A 12,251-nucleotide genomic window follows, 5' to 3' on the forward strand; every position below is an offset into this window, starting at 1 on the left:
AGAATGTAGCGGCAGTCCTGCCATGTAGGGGCAGTCCCATAATGTAGGGGCAGTCCCATAATATAGCGGCAGTCCCGGCATGTAGGGGCAGTCCCGGCATGTAGCGGCAGTCCCGACATGTAGCGGCAGTCCTGACATGTAGCGGCAGTCCTGACATGTAGCGGCAGTCCCGACATGTAGCGGCAGACCCATAATGTAGCTGCAGTCCTGACATGTAGCGGCAGTCCTGGCATATAGCGGCAGTCCCGGCATGTAACCTTCTGAACTGAGTAAGGGCCCTAATACATGGAGCGAAAATTGTCCGAATCAGGACGCTATCGCTCTGAGAGGACACTGGGGAACATGATCAGGTAGTATATATCACAGACAAGGCCTGAGGACACCGGGGGACCTTAATCAGGTAGTATATATCTTTATTGTTTACTATATACAGCAAGGATTGCACACACATCACTAATGATATACTGTATATATACACATAGGGGGGGAAATTTATCAAACATGGTGTAAAATGAAACTTGCTCAGTTGCCCCTAGCAACCAATCAGATTCCACCATTCATTACTCAGATTCTAAGTAGGTGGAATCTGATTGGTTGCTAGGGGCAACTGAGCCAATTCCTTCTTTACACCAGTTTGATAAATCTCCTCCATAGCTTTTGCTGCATCATAAAAGAGCCATGTAGTAGGCTCTCTAAGCGAGCTCCATTCTACCAGATTGGCGCTCGCTTCTGCGGAATATCAGGCCGTGTAATACGGCCTTAAAAGTGGCCGTACACTTCCAATAACTGCTGGCTGAACAATCCTTCAGCTGACAATTATCTGTCCCATCCGGTCCCGTCCTCCCCATACACAGAAATTTGGCACATCTGAGTGTTCCTGTGTTCTCTATGAGAGGGGAAAGCCATAGCCATACAGATCTGATGGCGGCTTATCTCTCTGAGAACAAAGAGGTTGGGCGTTGATTTTCCATCAAGCTCGACCCCCTATGTCCACTGATATCATCTGTCAGAGGACTGTCCAGAGAGCCCCATACACCTTACGCTGATGGCCGAACCCACCAGGAGCAACAGGTACCACCAACAAAAGAGTAACATGTATGGGGACCTTAAATTGTTGCTAAAATATTTCAGCATTTGGGGCCCCACCTTTAACTTCGCCCAGGGCCACATCTAGTCTAAAACCGGCCCTGATGCTGCCTTCAGCCTTAGTAGGGCTTCCTACCATTGGGTGATGTTAGCCATAGCTACAATGGAGGTATACCACGTTTTGCATTGCTGCTTGGACCCATGTAGCAGTTGCGTAGTCTGCCTCCATGATAGCTATGCCACTGGCTGTGTACAGTAGCGGATTAACTTTACCATAGGCCCTGGGCTGTTCACTAAGCCTGGCCCCCCCAAACCCACTGTAACAATGGCAGCATTACCATGATGTTCATAGTACAGGATGGATAATGTCATGATGTCCTGTTTTGTGTAAAATTGCAGTAAAAAAAAAGCAGCAATTTTTTTTGCAAATCATGGCAGAACTGTAGCCAGGAGACAATACTCTACTGAAAGTCTTTTTGGGTGGTCATGGGCCCCCCCAGGAGTACAGGGCCCCGGGATACTGCCCCAAGCTGACCAATTATAATCCACTAAAGGCTGTGTACTGTTTATACACCTTATACTTGCTTTATCTATATTTGTAAGGTCTCATTCTCTAGAGCTTTGTAAAAACTCTGTCCTAATGGGCACATGTATCTGAAGGGGAATGGGGTGGGTTATACTTAATATATTTGTAGCAGTGATTCTGTAGAGAGAGATCTGGAACTACATTCGCTACTGGATTGAGCAAAGAATGCACATTTTTTTCCCCCCTTTAAACAACTTCTGAAATTGCTTTGTCAGAAACCAAAGTACTGGTAACTGTCCTGGGGTATTAGTGTGGCCCTAGGCTGTAAGCACCCCACCATCACTGGGAAACCTCAGCAGATTCTTGAGAGCAACTTTTTAAGCCCCTGCTAGTTCTATATAAATCAACCTTAACTTGCTAAGTACATGGACACTTTAGCAGTGTTTGGGATTGCATATGGAATATGTATCTTACAAGAATTTACTAGAGATGAGCGAACCTGGAGCATGCTCGAGTCCATCTAAACCCGAATGTTCGGCATTTGATTAGCAGTGGCTGCTGAAGTTGGATAAAGCCCTAAGGCTATGTGGAAATCATGGATATAGTCATTTGCTGTATCCATGTTTTCCAGACAACCTTAGAGCTTTATCCAAGTTCAGCAGCCACCCCTAATCAAATGCTGAACGATCGGGTTCGGATGGACTCGAACCCGAACCCGATTCGCTCATCTCTAGAATTTACCTGTCTGTGCTCCTGATGCATCTGCTATCTTTCCCTCCATTTTCTCTCTATTTTATGCAGCAGTGCCAGAATTGCCATATTTTAAAGATATTACAAAGCCCCTCCTCCAATAAAAGTTGAAGTTACCCTCTTTTACCATTTTACAAATAAAAATATGTAAAAAAAATGAAACAAACAACATATTGGTATCACAGCATGCAGAATTGTCCGTTCTATTATAATATAACAATAATGTCCCCACACAGCGTACAGGGTTCACAAAACAAGGAAAGCACCAGGATTGCTGTTAATTTTTTTTATTATATATCAGGAAATAAATAAGAAATCAAAAATTCCCATTTACACCAATATGGTACCAATAAAAACTATAGATCATTGCGCAAAAATCAGTCTCCAAACAGAAAAGCGTTATGGCGCTTAGAAGGCGAGGAGAAACAGTACTCTAGTGTGTCCTGCATATACATGCATCAATTACCTTTGGTCATGAAGGGGTTAAAAATAATTGTAAATAATATGAATATGAAGAATGAATATATGAACACTATGCAACAAGGATTCAATGGGTCATGCATCAATGCACAGGTCATATTTGGACATCAGCTTATGGGATCATAATGATCCCATAAGCTGATGTCCCTATGTCTGCCCCCTCTCCTATGTCCCCTGTCGGCTGTTTACAATCTGGTGACAGCGGGATAGGGCAGAGCGCACGACCCTGCCTTCCTTCTCCCCCCCCCCCCCCCCACTGCCCTCTGTAGCCGGAAACTGGAAGACTGAGGCTTCAGGTTTCCATGGCTACATCAGGGCTCTGCGATCACTTCCCAGAGCCACGATGGACAGTGGACAGAGAATTCTCCTCTGAGAGGGAGAATTCCTCTGTCTGGAGCCCTATAGATGCTGCGGTTGTGCTGACCACAGAATCTATAGGGTTAACTCTCAGCGCGGGATAGCCGGGACCCGCCGCGGATGACATAGGCGCAGCTTCTGTACCTGTGTTATCCTCGATCGTAAATTAACATCACTGCAGCCTTGGGCATAGGCTGCAGCGACATTAATTTACTGTGCAGCAGCGGAAGGGGTTAAAAATGGCAAAAGGGGCATGATTTAAACTTTAATAGGGAAGAGGTTTATTGTTCTTTTTAAAAACATTTTTTTTTAATACTTTTTAAGACACCCTAGGGTAAGATGCAATCATTGCATTATTTTACATTTGGAAGCATTGAACTGCAGTTCCCAATGTTTGGACCACTTATCTAGTAAAGCTAAATAATTTTCCATAATACTGACTCCTCCAGGAATATCAACCCTATTGAACACTTTAGTGTCATCAGCAAACAGACAAATGTTGCCTACCAGATCTTTTGTGTTGCTTAAAACCATATTAACCCTTACCTGTACTAGCACATAACTACATCCTGGAAAAAGCTAAAAAGCTGTTCTCCAATCATTAGGACCATCTCCTGTTAGGAGGGATTGGTTATACAGATCAGTTGGGGCAACAATCACAGATCGAAGTTCTGTAGGGTGGACTTCTTTTAGACCTATCACCTATCAACTTTAAATGGACAAGTTCCTCTAAAACATTGGCCTAAGGAAACACTGGAGCTGCCCAACCATACTGTAATTCTGAAAGCTGCTTTCTGAGGATGTTGGCTCACAAAGTAAGTATGCTGGCTTTTATGTTTTAATGCATAGGGAAGCATATACTACAGTATTAGATTTGCCTGGAAAACCACTGTAACCTCTTATCAGTCTAAAGGTCACACAAGATCCACAGAGTATGATGTGACAAGTGTTTTGTGAAAAATGCCTCTGGTCTCTGCTCATATTTAGAATACTCTTAAACTGTGCCTCACATTATTGCCTGCCATTGTGCAGGCACTGTAGCTGCCTTTATTAGCAATACTGCACAGCTAAGGCTTAACTTCTTTCATAAGGGTCCTTTACACACACAGTTACATGACAGACTTTGAAGCCAAAGTCTATATATAGAGAAAGCAATCGTGTCATCCCATGCAGAGATTATGTATCCAGTAGGTGGCAGTAAATGATGTTAGTTTACATAAAGAAATAGCAAAAAGCTGCACCATTTAAAGCATATTGAAACTTGATAGAAAAAAAATGCCTCATTTTGTGCACCAGAAAGAATGTCCATATTAGTATAATAAAAATGTAAAGAGGGTCCTTAGGTCCCTGACATGTCTATTTTAATACTAGAAATAATTTGGGAGCATCCACCATGCATTTCCTTTCTTGCTCCTCTTGTAAATTGTATGAATAATTGAGAATGGAAGCTCTTATTCATCTGGTCAGTGGGTGTGTATTTCTACACAATTTGAAAGTGTTTGGTCAGTGCCAGCTAAGGAGATGGAAGGCCCTGATTTTAATTTCCTAAAGAGGAGCAATGGATAGTTGTAATAAAAGATGCACCTGTATTGTCATTTCATGGGGAAGGTAGGTTGTTGTAAGTTTTAAGTCTCTATTGATGATGTGTATTCCTGCCACTGTCTGATGATTTCTACAAACCAATCCTGAGCTATCTACTTCAGGTTCTCTTGCCCTATCACAGAGGGTTTTCCTATGTCTATTGCCCAATCAGACCCCCCCACATTATCCTTATATATATAGTGGGGTGGCACTAATGGGTGCAGTTTAGTTGTTCCAGTGTATGAGAGAGTGTAAAGACACAGAACCTACTAAGAGTATTCCTCCACACCCTGGCCTACCGCCAGGATTCTTGTATGGGACTGCTACTTTATTTCTTCTAACTACAGAGATCCTAGCCATGACTGGTTAGAGCACCATGTGGAGGGACTGTGGTGAAGGATTTTGTCAGGGGTGTCAGTATTTGTTGAACTGCACAGTTTGTGAACCATTCAGATGCTGCTGTGCTGAAAGTGTATAGTGAGTTGAAAAATGGCACCTTAGTGCTCCATAGGTTCAATGTTGCGTATTCCCTAAGGTGCCATTGATGTTATAGGTGAACATTGGCTATAAAGGGTGGACCAACACCCTACAGCGAAGTGGCTCATCGCTGAAATAAGCCAGGGGGCTACTATACATGCGTCTGAAACAACAGTTCATGGATCTTACTGTGTATATACCTCCAAAGCAGATTTTGCCCAGAATGTATAGGTTTAGTATTACCCCAGGAGAGGCCAGTATACAGTGTAGGGTCTGTCCCTCTCTGAGGTTGCACTATTGAGGCCACATCCTCACTAGCACACCCCCCCCCCGCGCCGTAACCTAATCATCCGCGCCCGCAACCCCCCCCCCCAGGCGTTCTGACCCTGCAGCCACTCACCTGTCCTGCAGCAGCCGTCCGTGTCCCGCAGCCAACGCTCACCGCTGTCTCGCTGGGCCTGCAGCCGCTTACCTGTCCTGCCGCAGTCATCCCGCCGCCAACACTCACCGCTGTCCCCCTCTGCGCACCCGCGCCGTCAGTCAGTAGCTGTCATCGCCCTCCAGCGAGTCGTGAGTGCCTGGGGTCAGCGGGGGCATCGCGGCCCCCGCTGACCCTGGGCACTCACAAATCGATGGAGGGCGATTACAGCTGCTGACTGACGGCGTGGGACAGCGGTGAGCGTTGGTGGTGGGACGGGACGGCTGCGGCAGGACAGGTGAGCGGCTGCAGGGCAGCTGTCTGCCGCCCTCTGCAGGGGCGCAGAATCTGCCGCCTGAGGCGGAATACTCACTCCGCCTCATGGCAGAAGCGGCCCTGTGTGGAGGGATGGTACACTCTATTTGATGGTACACTCTATCAAATGATATGCTAAGAACCTCATTTTTTTTATACAGCAGTTTTGCAATTCTGATTATCTATATTATGCATATATATCTGAGCACTTGCAGTATGCTGTTGCATTATTTTCTTTTTGTGTTTCAGCCATGGTAGCATGCACCTGCATAGGGACTGTTTTTTCTAAGTCCCAGTAACATTTTAAAAGTTTTGTCTTGTTTTGCTGGGGTCTAAGAAGTAGTAGCGGGAGAGGGGGCTTGTGGTCACGCGCCTCTCTCCCGCTCTGTGTCTATGCGAGCAGATGGTTCCATAGACTTATTTTGTGCCATTAAGTTAATAATAAATCATAGCAAAAGAGAAGGAACTGCAGCACCCATCAGCGGGTAATAACAATGTTGATGCTTTATTCACACATGGAGCAGGTAAAGAGGTGAGCAATGGTGGTTTCATGTGATAGTGTTCATGCTTCTTCTTGCTTCTGGCTCTGTGCCAACCGTCTGCTTGAGCTTTTGACCGTGTCTAATAATAAATCTGTCATGACTGTATAACATAAATATTGTACTAGATTATCAAAACTTAAATGTTTAGATTTATTTAAAAAAGTTTAATTTTTCAACTTTTTTGCATTTTTTGCAAACTTGTTTGGTAAAGAGAGCATCTGCACACATGGTCATCTTTTGGTACATAGTATGATACTTCACACTGGGTGCTGGATGTCCATTGAGGGTAGCACTGCTCATTCATTTTTCTGAATGCTGTGTCAGACAGTGTGTGTGTGTGTGTGGGGGGGGGGTAGTGATCTGCAGACAGGCAGTTTTGACGTATTGGGAAGAACAGATTGATCACAGAATTGATAACAGGGATAACATGGAAGAAAAACCGATTAGAACCCTCTGCTAATTCACTTAGAAGCAGGTACAAAATTGTGGCGAATATTACTACATGTATTCCTTCGTGTCACATCTGCATCACAGACTCTGTTCAGCAAGCACACTTTTTTTCAATTTAAATCCAATATATTAATGGCACAAGCCAGAAAGGGATCATTGGGCTCTGTTGATGCCCCTTGTGTAGCAGACTGTTTGGCTCCGTTTTTTGCTGCAATCTGAGATGGAGGTCATAAACGGAGCCTCTGATTCAAATAAGTAATGCAACATAAATATAGTGACAGTTTTTTTTTAGTATGTTGCATTTGAGGTCTGTGGGAGCCCATGCGTGTCTATGGCTGGGTTCACACTACATATATTTCAGTCAGTACTGTGGTCCTCACATTGCAACCAAAACCAGGAGTGGATTGAAAACACAGAAAGGATCTGTTCACACAATGTTAAAATTGAGTGGATGGCCGCCATTTAAATGGCAAATATTTGCTGTTATTTTAAAACAACGGCTTGTTATATTGAAATAATGGCAGTTATTTCACCGTTATATGGCGGCCATCCACTCAATTACAACATTGTGTGAAACAGAGCCTTTCTGTGTTTTTAATCCACTCCTGGTTGTTGGTTGCAATATGAGGACCACAATACTGACTGAAATATACGTAGGTGTGAACCCAGCCTATATCTGATAAACGCTTGCAAACTTTGCAATGAAACGTAGAACAGTCTCACAGAACCTTACCAGTGTTTTGTACAGAAGAACAAATGTTCTGTCTTTTTTTGTAGATTCGCTAATAAGAGGAACAACATTTCCCCATTGAATGGTCTTAGAGTTTGATTTGTAACATGGTGTTTAAGTTGTAGATGAATTTCCCCTTTAAAGTATAGATCACCAACTGTGAAGTTGAAACAGGTGTCTTTACTTCTCTTTTTTCATTTTACAAAGGAACAAGTGTATTGGTTACTTTTCCCCAGACAAGTGATGTTGGGTAGGTGTAGGGATAGGACCAGACCTGGACAAGCTGATTAGAAGGGCCAGCTCTGTCCTGGATAGCCCCCTGGACCCGTTGCAGGTGGTGGGTGACAGAATGATATTGTCCATGTTGAGCTCCATGCTGGACAATAAACTCCCACCCATGCACACGACTGTGATAGCACTGGGAAGTACAGTGAGTGACCGACTCCTTGAGCCAAAGTGCGAGAAGGAACACTATTGGAAGTCTTTCCTCCCTGCTGCGGTTGGGTTGTACAAGCAACACCGACCTGAGCGGAGATCATTCCATACAGAGAACTGATTTATTTATTTTTTTAAGCTTGTGATATCCTTTCTACCTTTATATCTTTTTGCCCTTTTTTCTCTGTGCCTACTGTGATGCCTTAACATCTTGGATTACTTGTCTATCTAAACCTTCTGGAATCTAACAACGCTCGCAGCTTTCACACAGACCACTACACACTTACCCTTACAAGTTGACCATGGAATACTCAAACATTTAAACATAACTTTCTGTACACAGACATGAGGTCACTGTACTGATCTTAAGAACTCTTCCCTGTGACCCCTTTTTTCTGTCTTCTGTTCAGTTTGCAATGTGCCTGGACTTTCCATCCCCTTAGTGCCCCCTAACAAAAAAGGCAGCGTTACCAGTTTTATAAACAGCAATTCAGAAAAACTAAAAGTTCATTTTATCACCATGGCATCTATCTGCTGGGATCTGCAGCTCCATACTGACTAACCCAATTTTAATGAATCCAATTGTAAATTATTTTTATCTCAGGTCTCTGTTTGCACAGAACCCATATCAATTTGGCAGCTTTACCTTTTATATGGCAACTACTTTCTTATGGCTATCTCTGACTAATGTGCCACTACGCCCACTAAAGAGAAGCAACCATGAGGATTTAGGGTTCCCAGTTACAATAATGATGTTCTGAAGAATGCTGCAGTGTTTCCTACCATATTAACTGCTCGTTTGCCATTGCTTTCGTCTATTTGAAAATGTATTTTTTTCCCTCCCCGCGTCAAAGGTGCTTCAACCAAAAAGGATTTAAATGCAATATTTTGGTTTTTTCTTAATTAAATTTATAACATTCTGTTTTCTTTTTGCCATTATGGGTCCATTGAGTTCAGAATTATGAGGGAAACTGAACTTTAATCATATATCAACAGCTGTCACTGTAATGACGGGTGTCTAAATGCAAAATAGCTGATGTCATAATAAAACATCATGTTAACATAGCCTTAACTCCGGCCAAAAAGTATTTTTTAATATGTTATTACTTATGGAAAGTTAGACAAATTCCTATGTACATTAATTATGGGAAATGCACATATAGTGCTATTTCCCTTAATTTAGTAGATCAGAGAGTCCTCAAATTCTCTCAATAACCGCGACGTCACAAATCAGGTGTATTCTTATGAAATGTCCAGCTGGGGGCGCAGTATATGTAGAAGTTCTATGGCACTGTATTGAAGTATATAGAAGAGTATGTAATGTAAAACTACCCTTTATTGATGGACTATGTTTATGGAATAATTTAGTGCGCAAGGACACTTGCTTCCCAAATAAAGGGCACCAAGCAGGGAGGGAGAGAGGTGCCAGTGCATTTAACTACCTCCTCCCTTCCTCCCTCCCTGTTTGGTGCAGTGGGACAGATAGACACTACTATTCCTCCCATCATCTGCTCATAGTATGAGTAGATGATGGGGGAGTAGTAACAGGGAGATCTCCCATCACCAAGCCCCTCCTCAGTTGACATCACCCCCCCACCCACTCCACCCTGCAGCAGCCGCCGCCAGTAACCTCCCCCATAGTAACAAATCTGGTCCCCATCACCAACAATATCGGATGTCGCTGAAGGAGGGGGCTTGGTGATGAGGGATCTCCCTGGTACTACTCTTCCATTATCTGCTCATGCTATGAGCAGATGATGGAGGAGTAGTAGTGTCTATCTGTCCCACTGCACCAAAAGGGGAGGGAGGAGGTAGTTAGATGCCCGGCACCTCTCTCCCTCCCTGCTCGGTGCCGTCCATTTGGGGAGCAAGTGTCCTTGCTCCCCAAATTATTCCATAAACATAGTCCATCAATAAAGGGTAGTTTTTACATTAAAAATTTTTCCATATACTTCAATACAGTCCAAGGCTTTTTACATATACTGCGCCCCTGGCTGGACACTCCATGGGAATTACACCTGATTTGTGACGTCACGGTTTTTGAGAGAATTTGAAGACTCTCTGATCTACTAAATTAAGGGCAATAGCACTATATGTGCATTTCCCTAATTAATGTACATTAGAAATTTGTCTAACTTTCCATAAGTATAACATATTAAAAATTACATTTTACCGAACTTCTCCTTTAGGGTGCCTTCACACGTACCGTATTGCTGCTTATTTCTCGCACAAAACTCGCATCAAACTTGCATGAAAGTCGATGCGTTTTTTTGTGGTGTTGAACTCGCCTGTGAAAATCATATGAAAATCACAACTTGCATGTAAAAATCGCACAAAACACGCAGTGAGAATACACATACATTGGCTTGATAGCAATCAGTATCACTGTGAATTTATGTGCGGGGAAACTCGCAGCGATAAATACACAGCAATTCGGTACATGTGAAGGCACCCTTAATGTGTTGCTACCCTGGTGGAGAGCATAACAAACATACTATTCTTACCTTTCCATGCTCCCCTGGTGTTTCTTACATTTTCTTTGGGTCCTGGCTGAATAATCCCACCTTCACTTCTGAGATGGATTTGTCTAGGCAGTTACAGCCCACTCAGCCAATCACTGACTGAGACAGGACAGCGCCAAGGCCCGTGATTGGCTGAGTGGAATGTCTATTTGTATGTTTGTATGTCTACTTGTATGTTATGCCCAAACATCTTTAATATTGTTTCCCTTGTATATAATGACCCTTACACTAATAGGTGTTTATAAATATGCAGCGTTTTCCCCCTCTATATGGTTTTCACATGTTTGTGCCGTTACATAAAGCTTTGCATAAATATATATTGACATCTATACAGATTGTGTTTCAAGCATTTGTAGTGTTTTATCCCCCCCCCCCCAGCTCCAATTTAACTGCCTTGCTACACATGACCTTATTGCATTCTTCTGGTCCTTATATTTTGAGTCTTGTATAATTTATAATATAGATTCACACCCTTTTTCAGTGTTTCTTATCGAATGCAGGTTGGTTGCCCAGAATCTCTGCACCTCTCTAGATTTGTATCCTGGAGCCAAGCAGGTGAGCCGACACACACTATACCTTTTTCTGAGTGGGATGTCACTGCAGACATGAGTCCCTCTTGTAAGTGGAGACGGGTCATTCAGCTGGGGATCTGAAGATGAGTCACCGGGGGAGCACAGAAATGTAAGAACAGTCTCTTTGTTATGTTCTCCCTAAGGGTCCTATTTCACGGGCCGAGTGGGGCCCGATCTGCTAGATCGGCGCTCATTTACTGGGCCTATTCCACGGCCCGATGATCGTTGAGCGAGGGCTGAGGGACAATCGTTACCGATGTCCTTGCAGCCCTTGCACCATACATTACCTGGCAAGACTTCTCCTCGGCTCCATCTTCCTCCCCGGGTCCCGTGGCACAGCATCAGCAGCTCCTGGCCTGTAATTGGCTGAGCAGTCTGACTGCTCAGTCAGGCCACTCCGGAGCTGCTGGTGCTCAATAACGTTATTCTTTTTTTTTTTTTTTTTTTTTTGTAGGATTTGTATGAATATAGAAATAAAATGTTCTTTCTAGCTACCTGCTGTATTTACCTAATGGTTCCTATTTTTTATTTAATGTGGTTTGAGCTGTGATTTTGAAAAGGCCAATAATGTGCCAATGGCCTTAAAAGGCACCATTAAAAAATATATATTATTTACAGGGACCTATCACAATATATGGCTTTTTGCAAATTAAAGGGAACCTGTCACCCCCCGTGCCGGGGTGACAGGTTCCCGACCCCCCGTTAGAGACCCCTATACTTACCTCATCGCGCCGGGTCCCGCTTCTGAAGATGGTCGGGTCCGGAGATCTCAGCCGCCGCAGCCCGGCGCGCGCGCTGAGAGATGAGTCCAACACCCATAGAGAATGACAGGAGAGTCCAGCGCTCCGTCATTCTCTATGGGTGTTGGACTCATCTCTCAGCGCGCGCGCCGGGCTGCGGCGGCTGAGATCTCCAGGACCCGACCATCTTCAGAAGCGGGACCCGGCGCAATGAGGTAAGTATAGGGGTCTCTAACGGGGGTCGGGAACCTGTCACCCCGGCACGGGGGT

This window comes from Dendropsophus ebraccatus, unplaced genomic scaffold (genome assembly GCF_027789765.1).
Source record: "Dendropsophus ebraccatus isolate aDenEbr1 unplaced genomic scaffold, aDenEbr1.pat pat_scaffold_1737_ctg1, whole genome shotgun sequence".
NCBI classification, from domain to species: domain Eukaryota; kingdom Metazoa; phylum Chordata; class Amphibia; order Anura; family Hylidae; genus Dendropsophus; species Dendropsophus ebraccatus.